General features: G+C 38.7%; 1 protein-coding gene across 2 annotated transcripts in view; it reads right to left on the reverse strand.

Annotated features, from left to right (window-relative positions):
* The window catches only part of LOC145256537 (glutamate receptor ionotropic, NMDA 3B-like), a 1,196,865-nt gene that overhangs the window by 557,836 nt on the left and 621,392 nt on the right, over positions 1–17,637 (reverse strand). The gene's annotated exons all lie outside the window — the stretch shown is intronic.

Raw genomic sequence — 17,637 nt, forward strand, 5'->3', positions numbered from 1 at the left:
GGGGAGACGAACGCTGACGTGTGTGAAGAAGAGCCCACACAAGCGATTTCACTTCCACTTCTGCAGAACCTCTGGGGAAAGTGAAATAAAAAACTATAAAACCATTTCATGTTCTTGGAGTGATAAATCTTCGTCAAACAGCTATCAAGTCTCCCTCCAGGATGAGAAATTTCTAGATTGTTCGTTTTGAAGAAGCAGAGGTAGGTTCAGAAATTACATGTCACACACACTATTCCCTTTATGATAATCAAACACAACCATTTATATTAGAGACAATCATACACACACGGAATCTTTGATGTTATACAGTGTATACACCCAAACGTAAAAAGTGCCCCTAAATGAAGAACTCTATATAACATATTCAAATGTAACGAAAGCTCAATTTGGTACCCCTCAAGGATAAACTCGATGATAACGAATATATAACATATTCAATTTGGTGCTCGTCGACCAGTCGCATCACCGATGCGATAATCGAACCTGTGTTTAAGAAAATACAACGTGGAAGCATGGAGATTTAGTGTCAAGAAAAAAGAAATAGACTAAAAAAAAAAGAAAACAAAAAAGGACAAGAAAAACAATAAAATGTATGGAAAAAAAAGAAAAAGAAAGAACAGTAAAAAAAAAATACAAATCAACACACACACAACGTAGGGTCCATTAAAACACTAGGCGAATTAGAAAAGTAATTAAGAAAAAAAAAGAAAAAAAAAGAAAAGCAATACACACGTACAACCTTTTTACGAAGAAAGAAAAGGAAGACATACAGACACACAGATGTAAAACTTTATATATAGAAAATAGTTAACAAAATGTTTATCGTATTGTGAATTAGCTCGTTATGAACGAAGAAAAATATCACTTAATGTCAAAATTAGAAGGGAAAAACAAAGAATGGCCTTATTTTGTAAATTTTTAACAACAGCCAGTGAGAAAACCAAAAAGAAAAAAAAGAAATAGAACATATGACTGTAACGAGCCTTTACCAAAAAGATAAACATGTCAATCACAAATATGTTGTTATGAATATTTTGTGTCATTTTTAAACTGTGAACTAAGCGTAACTTTTAAGGAAAAACAATATGTACTTTTGATGAAAAACAATGGATAGGTTCTGAAATGTGATTTTTTCCCCTTTTTTTCACTAATTGTACGATTTTATTTCTTAGGAATTTTTTTTCTGACATGGACAATTTTAGTTCCATCGAGTTGTCTGAGACGTTATAAGTGAGTCGTTTTATTTTATTTTAGAAACGACTGTATTTTAATTGTAAATGTCTAGGTATTTTTTTTTGTAAACGACTGTGATTTTTCTTTAATTTTGAATTCTGTGGAATGGTAAAAGATGATGCACTATGCAGCCAACCTACTTGATGACGTGGTCAAATGAGTTTCCACGAATCTGTGTTTTGTTATTTGGAATTTTGTTGTTAGTGAGATGAGACTTTGTGATTGCTTATAGGATATTTTTGTATTTTTTAATTTATTATTTTTATGTAATTGATGTGTTGTCAAACGGTATTGGCAGAATTTTCTTGTTCGTTGACATGTTTTTTTTTTTCGCAGAATGGTGAGGTGAAATCTTTGCTTGTGGGGTCTATTGAAAGAATGATTAATAAAAGAAAGAACGTGTTGTTAGTTAATTAATTAATAATCATAATAGTAATAATAAAATTGGGAAAAAGAGAAAGAAATAAGATTTAAACAGTGTAATAAATAATAATAATAATAATAATAATAATAATAATAATAATAATAATAATAATAATAATAATAATAAAGTTTCGGAAGAGTCAAAGGTTCAGTCGGTATTAATTTCAATTTTCGAAAAGTAGAATAAATGTTCTATTCGACATGAGTGACGTTTTGACCACATAAGTAAGGTAGAAAAAAAGGATAAATATAGGGTTAAATAAACTATATGAAGAAATGAAAGAAAAAAGTGGGGCATGAATGGAATTTAATTTCTGTGGCAAGCATGTTAGAATTTTGGAGAGGTGTTGAATTACATGGGTAGTTATTAATTTCATTATTCTCGGGAAATGATTCGAATTTTATTTTTTTTATCGTGATTTCTGTTGATTTCGAGTAGAACCAACATGGAGCAAGTTTGAGTACTTCATGTGTGGAAATCCGATGTTTTCCGTGAAGCTATGTGTCTTCAAGGCAGGTTGCGCTTACCGACTTTGGAAAAAAAATTTTTTTCTGACATAGCAGTAAACGGAATGTATTCTGTCCAGCGTGAGCGGATCTAGTTGTAATCAACTTCAGAGAGCAAATGAAATGCCCTCTGACATGGCGTAAGGGGCAGAGGGGGTGCAATGGCTGACGTGGCCATTATGTTACGAATCGCTCAAGAGAAGATGAATGAAATATGTATGCAAGTACTTAGGAAAATAGAAGGCTACCCACCATATGGAATGTTAAGAGGTTTTTTGTTTCCCACAAAATACTAGTAATAAGAGTAGGCTTATGATGAATAGGATAAGGCTTGGGATGGAAAAATTTTTTAAAGTGTAAAAAAAAAAAAAAACCATGCTGGGTGAATTTAATTGGTATTATTAAATTAAATTATTTTGGAATAGATTTGGTTGGTTTAGTTATATTTTAGGGACGTTTAGCGCGTAGTTGCATTTTTTTCATGAGAATTACAAGGCGATTAGGCTGTAGAAAGCAGTTTTTTCTGTTGTTTTATTTTTTTTATAAGCCACGGTATTGTCACAAATTAGAAAATTTGGCAGGGGAAATACTATTTTAGAGTAATGAGAACCCTGTTAAAACAATACTAGTGGTTCCAGTGAGTTGGAAGATGCCACGTAGGCCCAAGCAACGGCAATAAGTCTTGTCCAACAAAAGTCTGGCGTGCGAGGTCGCGATAATTCCTCAGGGTACGGAGCGACTGGACAGTCGGTACCAAGCCTAATCACGGGGAGATAGAAGAAAGGGAAAGATGCAGATTACGTAAGGGACAAGATAGAGCCTTATTAGTTTTTTATTTTTTTAGAGGAATGTGTGAGGGATATCTGGGTTGGAATCTTGGGACTTGCTGGGAATGCGGAAAAATCACAAAGGGAAAGCTACTTAGTTAGAAATCGATGCGCAAGTAAGCTTTGGCGCATTAGTTAGGGAGTGATGATTCCGTATCTTGTCGGGTTCCAGGAACTCAAACAGGCTCCGAGTGAATCAGTGTGAAGGCGTATCTTGGCTTAGACCAACCAAGGGAGTTAGTAGAAGAGCTTTGTGAAGTCCCGAAGTAGTAGATAGAATAGAACAAAGCTCCAGTAATAGGACCACTCAGAGAAAGACGTCAGGGCATTACAGTAAAGGAAAAAAAAACTGGGACTTAGGCCTATGCTGAAAGTCGAGAACGCGAGTGGGATGGTTGGGTCGGTAGAGCATCAGACTTTTAATCTGAGGGTCTGGGGTTCGAGTCCCCATGCGATAAAGCTACCACCAACATGGAGCATCCGACGTTCTGGTCGTAATTGCGATATGCTGGCCCCATTTCGAAAACGTGATCGAAAATGGAGTCTCCATTTGTTTGGCCAAGTGGTCCAAATAAAGAGCAGAGTCAGTGGAAAATATCCAACAATGCGACCGCCTAGACAAGATGTATATCTGCAAAGCTGTATCTTTGTCTAACTTGGAAGCAAGTTAATGTCGAGGAGAGACTTTCGAGAAGCAGCAGAAGGGTTGATAGTGTAGTAGAAGAGTACTGGTGCCTGATCTTTCTTGGAAAAGGGGTGAGTCCGGAAAGTGAAAAAATAAAGATGTACTTCGGACATAATTATTTTTTTTAGTTAGTTAGTTATTAAAAATGTATGGCTTGCCATACATTTTGATAAAAAAGGGGTGGAGGAATGTTAACGAGCATCTCCCCCCCCTCTCTGGCTTTCTTACTCTTTCTATTTTCTCTCTCTGTGTCTCTATAAGAGAATAGAGAAGGAGAGAGGGAGAGAGAGAGAGGTGAGTAAACGTGGAGGAAGACACGTTTACCAGAACCAAAGGTCAGCTGACCAAATTACGTATGTGTGACGTGGTTGGCTAGATCTGTGAGATTTGATTTGAGCTTTGAAGAAGACGGACGTTTTTCCGTGGTCTCCCCCTCTTAACTGGGGAGGGGGAGACGAACGCTGACGTGTGTGAAGAAGAGCCCACACAAGCGATTTCACTTCCACTTCTGCAGAACCTCTGGGGAAAGTGAAATAAAAAACTATAAAACCATTTCATCGTCTTGGAGTGATAAATCTTCGTCAAACAGCTATCAAGTCTCCCTCCAGGATGAGAAATTTCCAGATTGTTCGTTTTGAAGAAGCAGAGGTAGGTTCAGAAATTACATGTCACACACACTATTCCCTTTATGATAATCAAACACACAACAATTTATATTAGAGACAATCATACACACACGGAATCTTTGATGTTATACAGTGTATACACCCAAACGTAAAAAGTGCCCCTAAATGAAGAACTCTATATAACATATTCAAATGTAACGAAAGCTCAATTTGGTACCCCTCAAGGATAAACTCGATGATAACGAATATATAACATCACGTCAAACCTGGAAAATTACGTCGCATTGAAAATTGTTGTCAAAGGGAGAATGAATCGTGTCAAACTGGAAAGGTTGATGATGTGCAATCACTAAACAGGCAAAAATCACACAAATTCTTCCAACTGATTTTGCCGCTTCTCAAACATCAAATGATTTCCCCCTCCTTTCCCACCCACAAGTGATCTGTTTTTATAAGGCATGCGCACGTGATCCCGCGAGACTTCGTTCATTACAAAACGTCACGGCCGCCATGATGGACTCTTTCTTTCTTTCTTTCTCGACGCATGCGACTCACAGTACAGACAGACACGAGGACGTTTGTACGGTAAGCCATTTTCCCCACACACAGAGATGGCAAGGGGGTGGTGATCGTCTTTGCCGGGTGCTTCTTTGAGGAGAAACGACACACACCTCATCTTCACTTGTGCTTTCGTCTGCAGTCTGAGGGTCGAGCATCTCTGTCTCTTCTGGGAGGCAACTACTCTCTATGTTTCTGGGAGGCTACTAATCTCAGAATCACTATTTGATGGTGATACTTCAATCCAGAGCGATGCCTCGCTAGATTCTGACTCTGATTTGCTCATGTTGTCTAGTGATGGTTGCGTTACTAACCGTATGTCTTTGACATGACGGGGTACGCCGTCGACCTGCACCGCTTGTGGGCTGATTATTTCAGTGACTCACCCAACCCCATACCTTGTCGTGCACTTGCCTCGCGGGTTTTTGATCTACACAACATCCCCTTTCCTCACTCTCTCTTCAGCTACTTCCAGTTCAGGCGGCGGGTTGGTCTCTATGTTCTTCACCCTGACGTGATACCTATGCAATGTATCAGCCGGCGCCGTAGAGGGCGAAACATCATCTTTTGGGGTTGCATTGTACAAATAAACTGCCTCAAACACCGTGCAGCCTGATCCAGCCGCGATTGTTTTGGCGGTTCGATGATTCTGTTCAATGATCCCATTTCCACTAGGTACATGGGCGCATTGAAACCCCAGATGTATTCCCCAGCTGTCAGTACACTTCCTAAATTGCTCACTGGTAAATGCAGCACCATTGTCAAGCAATATCTCTGTTGGAGGTCCACGTTCAAGGAAAATATTGTTTAGCTGACGGACAATAGTGACTGTATCTTGTCGATGCAGCATACGCCATATGGCAAACCTTGACGGACCGCAATCAGTGAGAGTCAGGAAATCCTCGCCATTGTGGTGAGTAATATCTATCGCTAGCCGGCTCCAGTGGCTCCTAACTTCCAACTTCCCCTTTTCCCAGCAAACGGGTGCCGGGTCAATGGACTGGCATTCTATGCAGTTTTTGACCACTTCCATAATGTCTGCCCTTTGCACTTCTGGTTCAACCGACTTAGCGAAATATAGGGTCCGCTTGACTCCAGGTTGCTCGCTTTGTTGGTGGATTTCCTTAATCCAATTAAATTGACCAGGGATCATGGATGCGGCACAGGGAGGTTGCGTAGGTTCAACAGTTCTTTTTATGGCATCAAGCCATCTTTGAGGTACCCTTGTTAAACAATCTGTCTTATTTATGCTGGATTTGACCAAGGACACCTCCATTGATAGTGAATATTCGTTCACCAGGCTCATGATCATGTTGAGCCGCTGACAGATAAGCATCTCTCTCGTTGCTTTGGTTCGCACTCTAGCCCGTCCGGTAAGAGTGTCTGAAATCCACTTCTGGATGCAAGCAGAATCTGTGAATAGTCGCAAGGTGGTTGTCTTCCAAAAGATTGCCAAGTTTATTCCCTTGATCACTGCATCGAGTTCTGCCAGGTTTATGTGTTGGGAGTCCTTTTCTGGGCGCAACCAGCAAGCGTGTTCCACTACGGCTCCATCATGGACTAACGACGTGCCAATGGCAAGAGAGCTTGCGTCAACCCATGTACTACGGTCCTGTCTGTCAACAAATCATCTGTCCCGCGCTGGATCTTCTTTGTGCACTCTGGTGAGGACCTCTCTGACCATTGTATTGAGAGGGGCGTCATAAATTTTGTCATCCCATCCGGTGGTGACGTCAGAGGCTCTCCGTTTCATAAATGCCACTGCAATACGAAGCAAGCCACCCACAGGAAGGTGTCCAACCAACTTCCCGCACAATGAAAATATGTTCTGTCGCGTGAAAACACAGGGCATACCCAAGAAGGTCCCCGCTTACAACCAGGGCTCGTACGGTTATTGTAGGCCCATCACCGACACGTGTACGAATGACACTAACTCTACAAGAGGCTAGCATGCCCCCACTAACTGTCAGTACTGGAATCCTTTTCTTTTCCAATGCGTCACAGCATGCCTTGCACACGAGAGTCTGCGTGCACCCTGTGTCTACGAGCGCAAAGCATTCACGCCCGTTCACGCGCACTCTCGCTGCGGGTAGCACCATATTTGTCAATGATCTGGGGAAAATACTGGCGCTATAGTTTACTCCCCTTGTCCGTTTCCCGGACAACTCCTTTCTACGTGACCTAGCTTGCTGCACCGATAGCAATGCATGCGTCTTGGCGTTTCCTACGCAGACGTGTCCTTTACACTGCTTTGGCTTCAGCAGTCCCTAGAAAAGTGGTTTGGCCGGCCACATTTATAACAGCTTACGCCATATTCTAATGGAGTAGATGCTTCTGCGGCTGCTGACACTGGCTTCGCATCTTTTTCTTTTAAAATATTGCGGGCTCTAGCCAACAATTCCTGAAGCCCAATCTCGCAAAGCCTTGACGATGCTCGTAGCAGTCGGCTGGTGTCGTCCGGGAGTCCAGTGAGAAAGGCACAACTTAATATGCGTTCAGTCATTTCACCAAACGGCGCAGCTAATCTTTTTAAATTCGTCAGGTAGTCGTCCACTATCTAATCCAACCCAAGCTGCCGTTCGGTGAACTGCCCCCAGCCAATAAAAGGGTCCGTAGCAAAGGCTGCCTCCTTAACCTCCTCCAGAGTTGGTTCATCCCCGAGCTGTTGATAAATGGAGTATGCCCCCTTGGTCAGCCTCAATGGGATGATAAGCGTGGGATCCTTTATTTTGCAAAGCCGGCAGACCAGCTCAGCTTTTTCTCACCATTCAACTACCGAGGATTTGTTTGAATTTAAAAGTTATTTTTCAATGCGGAATTTAAAATGAAATCCTGCTGCATTGAAAAGAAAAAAGTTGTCGTTTTTAAACGAAAATTATTTTATGAAAATACAATTTGAGTCGGAATTTATTGTTTGAAAAAGTGGTCGCTGTTAAAAGGACTTAAAATGTGATTCGGACGACCTGTATGTATTTAAAAGTTATTTTTCAATGCGGAATTTAAAATGAAATCGTGTTATGCTGAAAAAAAAGGTGTTTTTGTACGAAAGAGTTATTTTGGTGAGAGTACAATTGGAGTCGGATTTTGTTTGCTTTTGAAAAAAAAATCGTCGCTGTTACAATGTGATTCAGTCGACTTGTATGTACAGTCGTTTTTGAGAAATTTAAAAATTAATTTATGTGTGTCTATCCGGTTATCGGGGGTTTGCTGAGACTAGCTGGTTATCGGAGGCTAGATGTATCTGGCCGTGGGCTAGCTGTGTCTGGCCGTGGGCTAGCTGTGTCTAGCCGTTGTAGCCCCACCTCTGCTGGGGAGTATCCGACAAAGACGGATTCTACATGCCTACCCAGTTTGTGATCATGAGATCAGGAGGAAGTATAGGGAAAATTGTGGTGTGACGGCAGTCTCGGAGGCAAGCTGCCAAGAGTGGCATGTGCGAACTCGAAACCCGACAGATAAGGGGACAAATCATCAGGTTCAATCACGTCTTAATTTGCATATTAATGAGAGAATATAAGGCCGGCAGTTGAGTTCCCGAGAACCAGACTGAACGTGTTAGAGTGGAGAATGTTCAAATACTGCCAAGAATCCAGTCCAGGTTTTGTTTTCTATGACAATTTTTATTTTATTTATTTTTTGTTCTGTTATATCGCGTACCTCTCCATATTTACATGAATAAACCACAAGCCCGTAGGAAGAGTGACGGTGACAATAATGGCGACGCTAAGACGAATCTCGTTCGTCGATACAACATAAATGATCACACTAAACGCACACGACAACATTTCTTTATATATCCACATCAATGGAATAACTCGTAACTCACCTCAACAAAGAAAACCACCAGAGAAAGCCATCCATCGAAAGAAAAATCAAAACTCAAAATACAAACATCGCAGCAGACCCAACTCCGGCAACATATAAACACAAATAATTATCCTATAAAACAATGTAACAGTAAAATCCCTACTAGGCACATTCACAATTTTCTTAGCTTTAAATTGATATGACACATGTGTACAAACATCAAACCAACGACTCTCTACAGTACATTAAAACACAAAAAACAAACACAAATAAAAACGAAAACGACAACCAGCGCTGAAAGCCAACTATGTCTACAACTACGTCCGCAACACAAGTATAAATACGACCGCCTTTTCGACAATCAGGTAGATCGGCCTAACGTGTCAAGCTGTGAACTTCGTTCCATCAGCATTAGCAGCCATTAAAACTTCAACAGCGACAACAGCTATTAAGATTACTACGCAGTCGCCGCCACCCCACTCGTGATACCTTGAAGACTACTCCTCTTTCGCTGTCGTCGCAGCTGCCGCCGCAATGTGACACTATCGTTTTCCGGGGAGAGTTACTTGGTTGATGAACGTCATGGGAACGCAACCAGCTCCCAGGATTAAACGATATCCAAACGATAGGCATATGTTGGAAACGTCAACCAAAACGGGTCGAGATGTCGTCGGCTATAACCGGCTGGCTTGGTATCATTTCTTGTCTTCATTGCGTCGTCACAGGCATCTTTCCATCGTCGACATTAATGACAAGCTGGAATTTAACGCTTATACAAAAGTAGCGAACAAATGCATTTTTATAAAAATATAATTTATTTAAGATTTAACAATGAGGAGCATATTTTTATAGACCAGTTGAAACCAGACGCATGATATGTCGCGTCCGCCGACTCCAGAATGCAAGCGTCAACTGTCTTTAAAACAATCGAACTATATTTAATTATCTCTTTCTTCATTGAAAGAGAGAGAAAGAGAGCGAAATAGAGAAAGAGAGAAAGAGCGACATTCATACATAACGTTTAAACATTGTTTTGTTTTTGTATCCATGAGTTCTTTTTGGCCTTTCAAATCCGTTTTTTCTTTGTTCAGTATTATAAACAAACTGTCATTCTTGGCTTGAGTCATAGTAGAACATTTTCAAAATCACAAGTACGGACCAAGTTAGGCACAAGGTTTATTAATGTAGAAGCCGTCAGCTCCCTCAAAAAAGGACTACGTCATTGTGCCACACCGCCGCAATTAAATCACCACACTTTGTCAGAAAACCAGGTTTGTCCCGTCAGCAGCAGCAGCCACCGTCACCAACCCTCCATCAACGACAGCAGCTATTAAAATTACTCCTCTTCTCCGCCGTCGCCGCCACCCCCTTGTGCCGAGTTCATATCAATACCTGACCAGCATTCTTTTCAACGTCCCGCCGCTGACATCTCCAGCGACAGCAGTTATTAAGATTACTCCTCTTCCGCCATTGCCGCCAACCACCCGGTGCTACCGGACAGCAGCCTTTAAGACTACTCCCCCTTCGCCACCGCCACCGCATCCGTATTCCAGACACCAGAACTCCAAAGCAACGTTCCTGTCACAGCCTGTCACAAGTCTGATAATACAACCGACCAGCATTACTACCAACGCCTCACCGCTGATATTTCCTGACAAATTCAACAATTTATCTCACGATCGTTTTAACTTTAAATAAACGTTCAAACTCACCTTTTCGTTTGTCCCTTTTCTTGCTCCCATACGCTCAGTTTTTAAATATAACAGCTCCAGCTCCAACCCAGGGAAACCCCTTTAAAAGCTGGATTTCCCTCACATAAAAAACCGACATTGTGTCTAACTTTGCCCTCCTGAGCATATTTTAATGTATAGCGGAGCAATGTATTTTCATTTTTGGTCATTTTTGGTTTCAATCAGTTTTATTATGTGTATGTTTTTTGGGGGATGTTTTTGTTTTTTTGTTATTGTGTGTCTTTTTTCGATGTAAATACGTTTTAATATACCGATTTTAATTGAGTCTAACTTTTTACTTTTTAGGATGATTGTAAATCGAAATGTTTCTATGTATGAAAACGTAGTCGATTATGTCTAAGTTGGGGAAGTGAAATATGCATTACGTTGCGTTCTTTTGGTTGTTGTAAAAATAGTTTTGACATATTTTGTTTTACAAAGGAAGCATAGTTGTTTAGCTGATGCCAGTTTTGCTTTGTAAAACTTTGCCTGGAAGACACACGCCATTTCCGCTGTTTTGCATTGTGCATAAAATGTGATCGTAATAAAAAATCATCAGAAGTAAATTTTTGCACCTTCTCATTGAGCTTAGTGAGGCTTTCATTTGTTTGTGCAACCTTTCAACCAATCCCTTAGATAAGAGATGATAGGCAGTGGTCTTAATATGGTTTACGTATAGATTTGTGTGATGCATTTCTATATACTAGTAGTAGACGAAACTTGTCACACGAAAGGAAAAACAAAACCTCTTTTAACGAAGAGATTTAATTGGAAGAAAGTTGGACAGTGTTCAAGTGAGGAAAATGAAGAGTTCAAAGTTCTTTGGGGTGTTGAAGGTCGGTCAGTAGTTATCTTCAGGCGTAGATAGCCAATGTTGGCGCGATCAGTGGACAGGAGAGAGTTCTTTCTGTTGGCTGACAATGACATTCCAGGATAAGAGGAGATGAAATTAATTCGCCCTACATGCTAATTCATCAATATGCAGCTAAATCGCTTATCAGGAACATTTATCTGCGAGAGAAAATGAGTCTTTATTCATGACTGCTACATCACTTCATGCGTAAGCGAAAAGCAAAATGGTAGTCTTTCCGTAAATAAAGCAGTTGTAAAGAATCAAATTTAAAAAGAAATATGTTTCTGTTAAAAAAAACTGCTTTTGCTTTTCAGTGAAAAGTTGTCTCGTTTTATTTGCTGAAATAGTGTTCTTGCTTTTCAGTGAAAATTATTTTAAAGAAAAATATTTTGTTGAAGGGGGGATGATTATGGCTTTTCTGTAAGAACATATATATTCCCAAAATATATAAAAATACATATAGCAGAAAACATAAATATTTTAAGTATATATATATATATATATATATATATATATATATATATATATATATATATATATACATATAAATATTTTAAATATACATATATATATATATATATATTTGAAATATATATACATATATATATATAAATATTTTAAATATATATATATATATATATATATATATATATATATATATATATATATATATATATATATATATACTAGCAAGCTGCCAGGCGTTGCCCGGTTGTAAAATGCGCTTATTTTAATTCATGCAGATTTCGTATTTGTTATTTTAGAGCAAATTCTCTATTGATTATTATATTGTACCTAATATATATAGTAATGATTTCAAATGTTTTAAAAATGCAGGAATCGAAACAAAAACATTGAGCGCTCCAGCTTTGTCCTTATTTAACACTTCATCCTGCGTCTTTATAAAGAATGTATATGTACGCATGCTCAGAAGTTAGTCGATTTAGATATGCCATGTTCAACTGTTTATGTTTTCAATGTTGACCATTTAACAGCTATTTTTACGGGCTAAAATGGTGTCTGCTTTAGTATTTTTTTAATAGAAGTAGGCTTTTAATATCAATGTCAGAGCGAGTAAAAACTCAACTTTATAAGTATATGGTGCGTAAGGTATTTAAAGACTCTTACATTTTCGTAATCTAAATGAAAAATATACTAATTAATGTTTTTCTTGCTTTCAGGAGAATCCATGGCAGATACTTAATAAAATAAGAAGACACACTGCAATAGTGTCTAAAAACGAAAACTAGCAATTCAGAAATAGCAAAATTTCTAAAAATTGCTATATATTTCGTTTGCAAAGTTAAAAATGAGTTTCAACTCGAGAAAAAATAGTAGCAACCGACCAACTCGTGGATCGAAATCAAACTGTGACTAGTACCGACAATGGTGAAAGATGCGGATTCACTCGACTCAATCTACTTGTAATTTCCCTCATTTACATGTGTGCAGCGTGATTTCGCGAGACTACGAGACTACAGTTTATAAAACTACGGGCGCCATTCTCTCTCTCTCTCTCTCTCTCTCTCTCTCTCTCTCTCTCTGCCCGACGCACACACGCGGTAAGATTTATGTTTTCCTTTCTCTTCACTTTAAGCAACATGCCCCCTGATCTCTAGATCACATTTCATATCCTTTCATTCACTATGGCGGTCGTTTTTCCCTTATTTGGCCTCTGAGGTGCCTCGCCATCCTCTTGCTGCGCATCGCTTTCCACCGTTTCACTTTCAACTGGCCTGATGTCGAGAATATGTCTTGGTAACCTGTCTCCCGCAATGTTGTTGCTCGTATTACTTCCGGTCACGCGTCCTCTGCTCCATTGTGTGGTACATCGCGCCCCTGGGGGCTTCACCCATACTTCATCCCCGAGTTTGATGGTCCCTGTTGTCTCTGTCTCCAAGCTTGCCAGCTCAACCCTAGGATGCCTCCAGGAGTATATGAATATCGACAGGTGTGAAACTGTCTCTTGCACTTTCCCAATCTAGGTGAGATATTGTGCCAGTAGACAGCTTGCTCGGGCGAGATGCTCCCTCTCTTTGCCACTGCCTTTATTGTCCGGTGTTTTTCCCTCCACAATCCCGTTGTCACTGAGTCTATAGACAGCACTGAGGAATTGACGGACATTCCATTTCTTCATTACATCCGCAACTGCTACCAATCTAAATGCGGTACCGTTGTCGGTTAGCAGCTCTTCCACCGGACCCCATTCCAGAAACACCATGACGAGGGCTGCCGCTATTTTACTGGCCATTCAACCTTGCAGCCTTCTCTAAAGGGCAAAGCGGCCGGGGCCGCAATCGATCATTGTCATGTAAAGCCCACCCCAATAATGGATGACATCAATTGCCAGTCTTTCCCAGGTCCCAGTCACACCTAGTTCTCCAGTTTCGCGCGCGCCTAAAGCAGGGTCAATTGACTGACACCTGTCGCAAGTCCTGGCCACTTGCTTTACTTGTTCCTTAGTGATACTCGGATCGACTTTCCTTACCAGGCACAACGTCCTTTCTACCCCCATGTGGTACAGATTGTGCAACTCTTGCACCCCAGCATTATCCAGATCAGGCACTGCAGCAACATCCTCTTTTTGTGGCACGAGCCAGCTCTTTCTCACTCTCGTATTCTTCTGAGAGGCCACCATGATTACGCGCAGCTTCAGAGAAAACTTTTGCAGCACCTCAAGCCTGCGCTTCATCAGCTGCCCCTTTCATTCTTATCCTTTTATCGTTCGAAATCATCGATTTCAGCCAAGCAAACACAGTGACACGGTCTGTTTTCACACAGATATTGCGTAGTCCTCATTTCAAGGCCCGATTCACTCCTTTAGTAACCGTATCCAATTCTGCCATATTGATGTGGCTAGTATAATCCTTCTTCTGTAGCCAGGTCGTGTCCTCCGCAACCACTCCACCCACTTCCAAGACAACTTCTGGAATATTCATGTGAAAAGGAGTCTTAACTTAACATAAAATTATTCCGTTATAAAAATGCTTTTAAATTAACACAAATTTGTCGTGGTTATAAAACGTGCAACTTACGTTGCCTTCTTGCACATCCCCGCTACCACAGTATCATCTCTACATACATGCAAAGAAGAAAGGTCGTCCAAAGAAGCTGGGCGCACGTGATGAGCATCACATCCAAATGCTTTCTTTGAAAGGTCAGCGTAGGAGTGCTGTTAGCATTGCTGCAGAGATTAAACAGATTGGGGCTCAGCCTGTTAGTGTTCATACGATACGCCGCACACAACATCAAATTGGTGTGCATCGCTAGGTGTATCAAAATTTGGGGGGAATTTTTGACACCCCTAACAGAAAACTGCGAATAAAATATAAAAGAACTCGTAATTTCTCTTTTTAAAGTGGTTGTTTATTTTCTGTATGGAATATACTACCAAAATAAACTATTAAAATTGTTTAAAAAATAATAGAAATATTATTTTTTATTTAAAAAAAAAAACAGTATTTACAAAGTGTCGGCGCGCGTTCAACCAGCCATTTTTTTACGTATAAAATCAATTGAATTTTACGAGTGAATTTTTTTTCAATTTTTAAACTTTAAAAATCTATCAAAATTTTCTATTGGTTCAATTTTTACGATATTTTCTTTGCTCTCTCCAATAAACCGAATATAATATTTTAGACAAACGTTTTTTTTTAATTCACCCCTCCATCATTTTGATATAATATTTTAGACAAACGTTTTTTTAATTCACCCCTCCTTCATTTTGAAATGTCTATTAAAATTTAGATAATTAATTTACTCACCAAAGTTTTATATATCACAAATTAAAGATAAAAGATCTATAAATAAAATATTCTAATTTAAAACAAAAAGAAGTGTTTTTTTTTTTTTTTTTGAAATTTACCTGTAAAGTCCAAAGTTAAAACCTTTTTTAAAACCACGTTTTTTCGTTTTTGTAATGAAAGTTCATGTTATGCTTATGTCGTCAAGTAAATATCGGACGTTGGCGACAATTGTTTCTATTTCATTCAATGTTTTCGTTTTTAAAAAATTCACTCGATAAAGTAGAAATAAAATATATTAATTAAAAACTCGTTTATTTCATTAAGAGAATAAAAATCGGTCGACTGGGTTTTTTGTTTAACGGCAAAAACTTATAAGTGAATGTGTGCCTTTTTTCAGCTACCGAGGCCCCAAAATACTAATTTTGATTAACAGCACACAATGAAAAGATATATTAATTATGGCGTTTATAAGCCACCGTAAGATAACCCCGAAAAAATCAGAGATTTGTCTCCCTTTATTTGAACAGTTAAAACACCTGAGTTCGCGGTTTTTTTAATCCTTGTTTAAAAAAGTATTTTATTTAAAAAGGACATGGAATATAAGTATAAATATTGATAAATTCTTAGCAATGAACAATGGAAGTGCACATTGAATAGAATTTTTTTATAGGTAAGTGATTTTTTTGGAATTCATATATATTTTTATAATCGAATTAAGTAAAATTTCGTTGATTTTCTTTAAATCTTTAAAATCGATTTAAAAAAATCAAATATTGCAGAATTTGCTATTAAACCTGTTATTTTCTTAAATTTTGGCCTTTGCTCCTTTAATTGAAATTTTTCAAGTAGTTATAAGCTTCAAAAGATAGTAAGTTGATTTATTCAAGTTCATATACGGCATTTTTAATGGTAGCTTCTGATACACCTAGTGCATCGCTGTCACACCAGGAGGAAGTCTCTTCTGAAGGCAATACACAAAAAAGCCCGCAAACAGTTTGCTGAAGAGAAATGTCCTGTGGTTTGATGAGACGAAATTTAATTTGTTTGGTTCCGATGGCCTTAAGCATATATGGCGGCGACCAGATGTGCATCGTCTAAAACCTTGTTTTTAATTTTTTTATAACCCTTTCAAATTTCTTATTTTTATCGTTTTTATTTACTATCTATTTAATTTCCGCATCAAATTCCTGAAGCATAATACAATTAACATTTTACATGCAGAAATGTTTTTCTTTTTAAAACAATGTTCGTTAAAAGTACATATTCGATTCCAATTACATGTAAGACAATTTAAACACAATAAAAGTTTACGTTGAGTTCTTTCGCACCAAAAGTAAACAAGTCGTCTGCATATTTTAACACGCTTTTAAAAGTGCAACAGTAGAGACACTTTGATAAACAGGTGAAACAAAACAAAACCCTTACTCAAAAAAATCACAATTTATAAACCGAATGTGGTCCTATTTTTTATCAATGTACTATTGTTAATTTGTGTTTACTTTTTCTTCTTTCTTTCCTAACCAGTTCGACATATATTCCTCCCCCTTTTTTTTCCTTAATCGAAACATCCAAAAATTTCTCTTTTTTTTTCTTTAATACTGTTTTTATACTTTCGTTTTTACGGCATGTCGTCTTTTTCTTAATTTGCAATTTTTTCCGTGTGCTGATGTATGTTTTTTTCCTTATAAATCTAGCATGTATATTTTTTAACAGTTCTTTAACATAACTTTTTTTCTTTACTTGTGTGCGTGTGTTTCTTAACCTTTTCTTTTATTTTCATAGAAAGTTCGTAACTCGTTGGATTGTTAGGGAGAGGTCAGGGCGATCAAAGAACAATAAATTAATCCTAGGAAAGATGACCTATAATAGTGTTACGAAGCTGTATCCAGGCAAATAAAAGAACACAATGGGAAATCCCGGGATTCAAAACGACCTATATCTATGACGTCAATCAGCCAGGAAAGCTAACCGATATTAAATGGGTCAAACCAAAACCAGCAAAAACCAGTGGAAATAAGGTTAACAGGTCAATCAACAAGAACTATGACCCAGAGAGTTGCAAACAATAGACAAGCTGGCGAGAAAAAGGTCAACAGATCAAAGTGATATAAATAAAAAGAGAAGAGAGAAAGCAGCGGAGAAGAGACACAAGCGAAAATACAGGTTGACACAGAGTTCTGCGACCCACCCTCGCCCTAACCTCCACCGTGATAATGAGAGATATGACTGTTACTTTTGAAGTGCAAATTGTAAATAAACCAAATCTGTGTCTCGTATTCATTTTAAAACGAAATAACTTTTCGTTTATACAACCAAGACGATCATAGCCATTCATGATATGTAGCAGGATGTTTCCTTTTTTTTTTCATTTCTTCAGGCCCTCCTTTTTTAACGTTACATTTTTAGTTTCCTAGGTTTGATACCTCCCGTGTGGGGAAGCTCTCATCACGAGCACCAAATCGACGTTAGGTGTTGTACATAAAGGAGACGAGTCGCCATATAACGGAGTACACAGCGACGACGCCGCCGACGACGACTCAATTACTTGGGGAGTTCATATTTATAATAGAAGGCTGAGTGAGATGTGAAGGGAAGATTGTTAATAACCGTTCTTTAAACACGGAGGGGTAATGCATTATCGT

Source organism: Euprymna scolopes, chromosome 3 (genome assembly GCF_053919585.1).
Source record: "Euprymna scolopes isolate OS-2025 chromosome 3, ASM5391958v1, whole genome shotgun sequence".
Lineage (NCBI taxonomy): Eukaryota > Metazoa > Mollusca > Cephalopoda > Sepiida > Sepiolidae > Euprymna > Euprymna scolopes.